A 9,535-nucleotide genomic window follows, 5' to 3' on the forward strand; every position below is an offset into this window, starting at 1 on the left:
AAGAATAAGTCTAATATTACTTTCACCCAGCAAAGACTGGAGAAAACCAAAATATCAAGTATGTGCTGGCAGTAACTGTAGTAGGTGACTACAAAAATTAAGAATAAAATGTGGGACACAGAGGTATTTTACAATAAAGTCTTCATAAACATTTTTTATAAACTTTTATACCTATACTTGCTACTAAACTGATACTGAAGGCAGCAAAAGGTTTAAGTGCTTTGGAAATCCAACTATTAGAACTACCTTCTCTTCCACAGCTATTTGTTTTGTCACTCCAAGCACTTATGAAAGAAGAAAAGCTATTGTGTTTAGGATATATGATGCTACTTGGTGCATTAAGGAAAACTCTATAGAGAACAGTGCACATTTTTGAAGTCTATACTCTAGACTAATCTTACTTAAAAACATTCACTCCTAAACTGCTGTTCAGTGGGTCACTTCAAGAAGCTCTTCAAGTTAAACAGAAAAAAGTACAAAACCAAGTAGAGTCAGCTCTCCAGTGCAGTGCACTCCACAGAGCATACTTCAAGGTTCTTTGCAATATGGCAATGGAACAAAAAATAGACCACAGGATTAGCGTTAAGTCAAATGAATGTAAACAGCTACAACTACTGACTTAACCTGAATTGCATTGACCTACTTGGGCAGAAAATGTTTGTTAAGTCTGATGTAAGCTTAAGCCCCAGTCTCCCTGTTTGAGCTTTCAACAGCTGTTTATACAAGATTCCAGGTATGTCCCTGCTTTCACTCTTCCTCCACCTACAGTCACCTGAACAGCAGACGTGGTACTGCATTTTTCTCAAAAGAGGTACTGAAACTTATGGAACTCCTCAAATGTATAAGCAGTGACAAGCATATAAGCACATGACCAAATGAATTTAACCTTGGCAGCTACACAAGGGCATAATTTTGGAGTAACTTGCTGAGTAGCTACTGAACTTTTTTTTTTAATACTAAGACAGCTCACAGAAACTTGAGTAAAAAATAATAACAGAATTTTGTTAGTTGCTTTTGTGTTTGTTTTTTGCTGTTCTTTGAATGAGGAGACATTCCTTTCCTGGTCTATACTGTCTCTTGTACTTAATTTGTTCTTCTCATCTGAAATTCTATCTATCCTCTTCACACCACTCCAATAGTATGAATGCTGAAAGGAACATTTTTCTATACATGCCAGACCTGTTCTCAGGTATGCTGATAAAGGCTTGAAAATTCAGTACCTTTTATTACAAAGCAAAGCAAAGAATCCTACATACTCCCTGGACTAAAATTTTAATGTTCAGCTTAACCCCACATCCTGACTTAGCACTCCTTATTGCTTAAAATCTGGGCAACCAAAAACTCTTTGCAAAGCTAAGCCTCTCAGGCTTCAGCAGTTTCTTCTTCAAATATGGACTTCAAATTCTTATTCAAATATAGACAACAGGTTGTGCATATACCTTTATGACTGAATGAACACTAGTTCTGCCCTGAGTACTGTACAGCATACCATCAATTGCAGACTTCAAAATAATTAATATTGCTTCTCTACCCACAACAGTCCAAAACAATTCCTGTTGCTTAGCTGTAAGACAGTGCACCAAAATGCTCTTGTCTCTGGGGAGCCTAAGATGACTTAATAACCTTTTAAAGTTCCACTGAAGATCTAAGCAAAAGATAGCAGTTTAACCCAATGTCTAACATGCAGGAAGATCCCCTACACTTCTTCTGATCCCAGTGTCCGTGACAGAACCTGGCAGTCCTCTTCTAGCACAATTTGTACAGGTCTCAGCTCCTGAGGTGTGCCTACAGCTCTGTCTACTCCCAGGCCACAACTATTTTTAGTTTGCCCAGTATAAACGAGCCAAAGAGCTTTATCACAGGCTGGTTGGGAGAAAGGGGAAAAATGAAAAGCTTCTCTTGAGGGCCTAACAGGCCCACAGAAACAGGAGGTACCAGGTAATAACAGTTTGTTCACTGCCTAAAATATCAGGACTTCACTAGAGAGATGAATTGATGATGCTTAATACATACAGATCTCTGATATTCACTGAGCCTGTCTCATGCACCTGTTTTGCACATCAGAAACTGCTGTCTGTGCACATATTTCACAAATTAGTGAGCTACAGAGTGACCAGGCTGCAAAACTCATTGCCACAATACACAGCTTTGTAGAAGGATATTTAACAGAGAGTATTCATTTTAAGCAGGTTCATATAAGCTATAATAGGCAAATGTTAAGAATCAGAAGAGCTGTAGAGTGATGTGTAAAAAGAACTGGTTCTGGTACATCTAATTCTGTTTGGCCTGAAAGGCAAAGGCATAAAAGTGACATAACATTTCTGCAAATTTTAATATTGTGATCGCTTTCCATCTAAGACACCTTGATATACATACATGTAAAAAGAATGATAGTGAGAGAATCAACATTTTTAAAACAAAACTTGTTTCTTTTCATAAAAGATGGTTAATAATTTAGTTTGGTTGACCAGAAATAAAAATTATGCTCCTTGGAGTAATCATCAGAGTCCCTAGTAACAACTGGGGGACAGGGAAGGAGAATCCTCTTTTATAATGAAATACAAAGCAGATTTTGTACAAAAACTGAAACATATTTTCCTAACCTTTTACCATAAAAGTTATAGTTCTTAAGCAGATCAAGTCACACCTCATATAACTTTGACTAGGCAACATGTGGCCCATGACAAAATTTTCACTATTTCAGCCAGTACTAAAGTTCAAAAACTTACTGCACATAAACATTTCAAGTTATTTAAATAACTCACTTCTAGCAGCAACAGAACAACATACGCCTGTTGCCTTTAGCAAAAGAAAACAGAAATGAGGTCAAGTGTAAAAATAGAAGATAGTTGCATTCCTGACACTTGAAACCTCGTCTTGGAGCTATGCATTTACTTCAGTCTCCACAAAGAAAAAAAAAACAGGCCCAATTAAAAACAGAAATATCAATCAACTTTACCAACCTCCAAGGACACTAACATTTTATGGTTTCTAATCTTCAGAAATGTATCTAAAAGCTTCAAAATAGCACACAATAATCACAGCATAAACAGCTTAAATACTGTATTATCACGAAATTTACTTTCACAGCCTGAGAATCTCAACTTTTATTTATTATGCATCCTCTTCTTTTGAGATGCTAAACAAATACAATTTAAGGAAAAAATATATCCCAATTCTTCTATGCTTAATTCTTAAAACAGCACAGTGCAATACAATAGTATCCTTTTGAGAAGTTGTTTTATTACTTAGTCCTGTGATTCTCAAGAGGGAAGAATGAGTAAAGCCTACTCCTCTTTCCTGCTTCTCTTCCTCAGAACCACAAAACAAAATTCTTTCCCTGCAATCTTCCAGAAGCATCACACTGGAATCACCATTTTTTTTCAAATGTAACTTGTTTACTAACACTTGCACACTGAGTTAGTGCTTTATCTTGTTGAAGAAATGCAACGGATATCTACCCCACTTTCTTCTTTTTAATTCCCAAATCCTGCATATCCAAAAGCTTTAGACTTTAAGAATTCATATCATAATTTGTCTCAGTCTCCACACATACCATAAATCCATACACAGCACAACCTATAATGATGTGACTTTGTCCATAAATCTCTACCACTTAGGATTTTCAATGCTGACTTTATATAAAACAGAGATCAACTTCCCTTTCATGGTTCTAACCAAAAGAAAGTGACAATTCATCCAAACTTCCAAAACATACTAATCAAGTACAAACTAAATCTATATTAAAATTTTACCAAAGTCTCTAGTCATCCAGGAAAAAAAAAATCAACACTTTTCTTTACAATGTACAAGGTTACAGCATTAATACTGCGATCAAAATCTGTTTCACAAAGGTTCATGCAAATATTTTATTATTTTCCCTACTTTGAGACAATGTTTCAAAGTATTGCTTTTGTAACAGTATCATTTTAATTTACACCTCTGTGGCCAGTCAGTACTTTCCACTTTAAATTTTCCACAGGGCTTGCAAATGATTAAACAGATTATCTGCCTGCATGTATCAAAGTTAACTTTGTTGGGTTATGTGACAGAAAGCTATTCTGCACACAAAGGAGCAGGGGTGGATTTACAAGTGGGGAAAACATATGTGAATACCCTGACCCAGCCTACCATCAACTCTCTCTACCACCACCATGCCTCTCCAAGGCATTTCCCAGATCCAAAGATGTGACTTTCACAGAGCTACAAAAGTAGCTCTGTAAAAGCTCCCATGGAGTGCAGGGGAAAGGGATTTGGTGATGGCACAAGTCCTGTGAGTGGATGCTCGGGGGAGGAACCAGAGGTGGGGAAAGGGAAAAATCACAGTGACTAGGGGAGAAACAAGCATGGGAAAGCCACAGCTATAGTGATAAGAGGAACAGGTCATCTGTCAGCAGGCTATACCCTGCCTATCTTGTCGGACTGTCAATCTCCTTTTGCAGCTCTTTCTTGGGCCTCTGCTTGGTGCCCATGTGCACCTACAAGACATGGAGTCAGACTACAGGTCACAAGGGCTGCTGAGTCTGTGGTGCCAGCAAAGCAGGGCGTGAACTTCTGCAGGACCAAGTGCAATCACACAGAGTACCAAGCTGGACTGGCCAGCAAACCGGCAGGGTGGCCTTGGGACTGGGACGGGACACACTGGCCGAGTGAGGCAGCTGGAGGAAGAAAGAGGGGTCCAAGGTGAGCTGCTGGAGAATCTGTGGTGTTTGGGATTGGCAGCTGAACATGTGCATGTGCATAAGAGGCAATGGGGCATAAACAGACCGAAGAGTTACAGGGTAGAATGAGTGCCTAAACCCAGTAACTGGAAAGATTTGTAATACATGCACACATATATGTTTGTACACATTCAGCTTGACCGTCCAGAAAGAGTAACAGGATGAGGCCACTGGTGCTGTTTGTGCTTCCCTGAGTGCCGTCTCCTGTGTTGGTGTGGTGGCAAATTATAGACATAGATGCTGAATACATCTGTCTGTTTGCTACTGAGAATACGTGCTTAGCCTCACGTATTCTGGACCTAAGGCCATGGACACCTAAACTAAAAACTAGAAATACTTGAACAAAACTCCTTAGAGCCCTTCTTTAAAACCACAACCCAAAATATACACACATTATAATTTTGAAAATGTTTCTGAATTACTGGTTTTCTTTTTCTTCAGGTATGAATGAAGTACTACTGTAAATGTGGCTCCAAAGTTATAATTTACTTACAGTACCAACAATGGCAGATGTCATCTGGGAAGGATTTGAAGCATTTGTGAAAGCTCCAGTAACCATTCCAAGATACTCATGCAAACTCTTCAGCAAGAAATGGAAGTTGAGAACCTTTTATCATTGCCTATATAGTGGCTGTGCACTTGCACAGCTCACAATAATCATCATTCCCACAATCTTACTGTACCAGTTTTTTTGCAGTCGTGCAAAGCATATGGTTTTCACCTTACATAAGTGTAGTTTACAGATACAACACAAGAGGCTGCTACACTCACACAACCTGATGTAGTTATATCATGGACAACTCCAATTTATCCAGAGCATGCCAGAATGGAGAAGGCAAATTTTACACTGACTTTTTCTGACAACTGAATTACTTCAGAAAACATCCCAGAATCTCAGGAAACTTGGCAGTAATGAGTCTTAGTCATGATGAATGCATAATTAACTGAAGCAAATAACAAGAGACTAAGGCCTATGGGATTTTATAATACTGCAGATGTCAGCTCAGCAGAAGTCAAAGAAACTCAGCAGCTTGACTTTTCTGCGTCCTTCCAAGTTCACTGGCCTTCTGACCGTAATAATGCCAAATTTAGAGTTTCTTGAAGGAAGAACACAGCAAAGCTTAACAAACTGGACTACATGCAATGAAAGGAAAACCACAGCTCATTCTCAAAAGGGTAGAGGAAACAGTTTTGCAAATAAAGAGCAGGATCCCATGCCCTGCAGAAGAAAAGCCAGCAAAACCCCACCCACCGAATCTGACAAGAACTACAACAGTAAACAAGAACTTCATGAGTCTCAGGCAAAGATTTTCAAATGAAAATCAAATCCTGTAATGGCAAACTGATGTACCAGTAGAAATACAGCATTCCTGATTACTTGAAGTTATTTATACTACAGAAATATTAACCATTTATCAAAATTAAGCATCTCCTTTAGCAACTGCTTTGGAGTTCAGTCTTCCAGCAATGCTGACTTGCATTCATTTCAGTTGTATCTATCCAGCAAAAACAACAGTTCTGAAATTATGATTAAGAAGATAGTGGCAACCACAATCGTTTCTTTTTTTAACTTTAATATACAGACCATGATATAACAGCACAGTCATCCTGACTGGGTTGAATAGCATTACTTGGCTTTTTCTTTTATATGTCAAGAAAACCACATGGTAATTCCCAAATATCTGCTATAAACACTTGCTATAGAAATAAAAAAAATCTCAAAATAATAATCACTTCTCATTTTCTGCCAACCACATGGTCCTAATTCCTCTTTTAATGTTAAAACAACTACTTATAGGAACCAAACCTTTCATCTGGGATGGGGATGCCACAGGCATATCAACTGCCAACTCTGATTCACTAGCTGACTATTACTATAAACAATTCCAATTACTATCACTTCACATGCAAAAACCACACATTGATACAGAAATCTCCTTTTGGAGAAGATTTATCTTTTTTAAAATATGAACAAATAATTAGGACATGCCACCGCTGAGATGATCTCTTTGACATCTAGTTACCTTTCATTCCTGAAGACAACTAATAACCAATTACATTTGTTCTACTTGAAGAATGGTACCAATACACGCTTTTAATAGTTACATTCCTTTTGTGCCTACAATATTACTGCATACTGCCTTTCACTACATCTTAAACTAGTATTTTAGAACAACTCTGATATGACTCTAACTCTTACCACTAAATCTAAAATGACATTTGTAGACATCAGCTGGAAAAAAAAAAATCTTCCCAGTGACAGATGCCTCTTGGAGGAACATTATCCAGTATCACAAAGTTGTCACTGTTCATCCTGAAAATAGTTTTCAAAATTGCTTAATTTGCCATTAGAAATATGCACCTATCAGTTAAAACTTTAACAAGCCAGTTGTTAAAAAAAAGGAAGAAATAATTATGATTACTGACAGCTTTAATAAGACTTATCTGTTTAGAAATCATGCAAAGAAAAGGTTTTGTAATAAAAACAGCAAGCTTCTGGTACTTGTGATGTGACGTGAATGCTCAAACACAGACCTCTAGTGCTATTTTAGGTGCTCATGCTAACTGTTGGCTACTTGGTCGGTGCTACAGCAACAATTACTGCTAAACAACAAAACAGAAAACTCTTCTGGCCACATCCTGCCCCTGCTTCTCTGCAACTAAGTCAGAGGAGCTGCTCTTTCTGTGTCACTTAAGACTGCTTTGAGAGGAACCTAACAGTTGGGAATGGAAAAGCAGCCAGATAAAAGATGTTATTGGCCAAAAGAAAACAGAAGAGCAAACCTGAAGACACTCACTTGCAGTCTCTGAACTGCCACAGAATTGGCTGGTTGTCCACATATTCTCTGTTCATATGTGTCTCTAAACACACACCATCTCCAGTAAAGCACGCATTTCATCAACCAAGACAAGGGCTCTCTTCTCTAACTGCTGAGCTATCTCTAATTCAGATTTTTCCTGCCATCTTTTTTGTTTTTAATACTTCAAATAATGTAGGCCTCCAGTAAATCCTCTCATATCTAACAGCTCCATGCTGACAACTCTGATGCCCTGCAGCACCTTCACATAAATGGCTTTCATTCAGGATTAAAAACATCTCCTGTCACTATCAAACCACTTGATGAAAGCCTGTTACCTTTTAAACCTGATTTTAAGGTTTCATTGTCAATTTCTAAATTGTTTCCTCAAACAAGTTTTTCAACATTAATTCCAGTTGTACTCTTTTGCACCCTAGAAACACAGCAAATCCAACTCTGCTTTGCAACTGTATGCTGACCAAATACTCCTGTGAGAAAATCAAGTGAAATGCTATACTTGAGAGGCATTCCAAACCTCACCTGTTATGTAACCTTAACAACACTCAGAGTATCTTAAACCTACAATTGCACACAACTCACAGGGCTCAAAACTCTGCACTTGTAAAAGCAAAATCTTAACATCCTTTCTTCACTAAACAAAACAAGAGGTCCAAAACTAGCCTTTATTAAATACATTTTCTAAGCAGCAGGCTCCAAGTATTTTTTCTGCCCCAAGACAGCCCCTCTAAGAAGAGAAGTTCCACAGTAATTCCTCACTCTAGAACTTCACTGTATGAGAATACACCAGAACCTGTAGCCTGTGAGTTCCCATGGTGACTCTTGATGTCACACCTAATCGCTTTTAGGGCTGTGGGGTTTGTCTTTCTTTGCTTATTTTAAGTGTTCTGTAATGACCTCTAAACCACTGTCTTTTCCTCACAATAAAGGACAATTCATACTTTTGTGCTTCAATTTAAAGAACTGATAAAATTAATTGAGAAATATGTCACATACCAATTGCAGTCACAATGTATGAGCGATAAAGACCCCACAAGTGTTCTCCAGACCTGTTTCCAACCTGATAGGTTCCAATCCTTTTCTTCTTTCCAAAAATAAGTTTCTTTGGACTAACTGCCATTTTTAAAGACATTTTTGCTTACAGTTTACTTGCACTTCTTACTTTCAACATTTCCAATAAGCTTCTGATCAGAAGTAAATTCAGCAAGAATCCACACATATACATTCCATCAGTATTCCAAGCTTCTTGAGGTTAACATCACTGTCAACTTTGCAACACTTTCTCTGAAACACGAAGTAGGCATGACATACCAGGACAAAAAGGACAGAAAACCAACACCCCTCTTCTGAATGCCAGCCAGCTATCTTTCAGTTCTCCAAAATATTATATTCAGCATCCTGAGCTGCTATAAATTCTATCCTTTCTTCAAGGACCAGAAGTCCAGCTCAAATTTCTTAAGTAACACAGCAGCAGAAACTGCTTTAAGAGCTTGCATGAAGGAGGCCTGAAGGCTTTCATTAACATCCAGTGCACACAAATAAGGCCCAAAGGAATTGAAGCACAGTAGTTATTTCCTGATGCACTCATGTAATTATACCCATAATATTTGATATAACTACCACACTTCAGTCCCTATAACTCCATAAATGATGAAGCAGAACAGTGTGAACACAGTTGGGCAAAGCAGATGCATTAAAAGAATTCTCCATCCAAAAAATCCACACTTGGTGGACAGGATGAAGTATGCAGATCAACTTCTGACCCCACCAGAAGATTCCTGGAGTGCCTTAGGCCAGTCACACACCTGATTACTCATTTGCAAAACATAATTGCATCTACATTCTACCCACTTTTGCTTTGAGGAGTTTACATCCTAAGTAGGTAGAACAAATGAGATTATATAAACGATGTCTGCATTCAAAAGTGCCAAGTGCTGGAGACTTCAAGGCACTTTTCTTACACAGAGAGCTAATTAATCATCAGCTCCAGAACATCAC

Source organism: Geospiza fortis, unplaced genomic scaffold, assembly GCF_000277835.1.
Source record: "Geospiza fortis unplaced genomic scaffold, GeoFor_1.0 scaffold53, whole genome shotgun sequence".
Classification (NCBI taxonomy): domain Eukaryota; kingdom Metazoa; phylum Chordata; class Aves; order Passeriformes; family Thraupidae; genus Geospiza; species Geospiza fortis.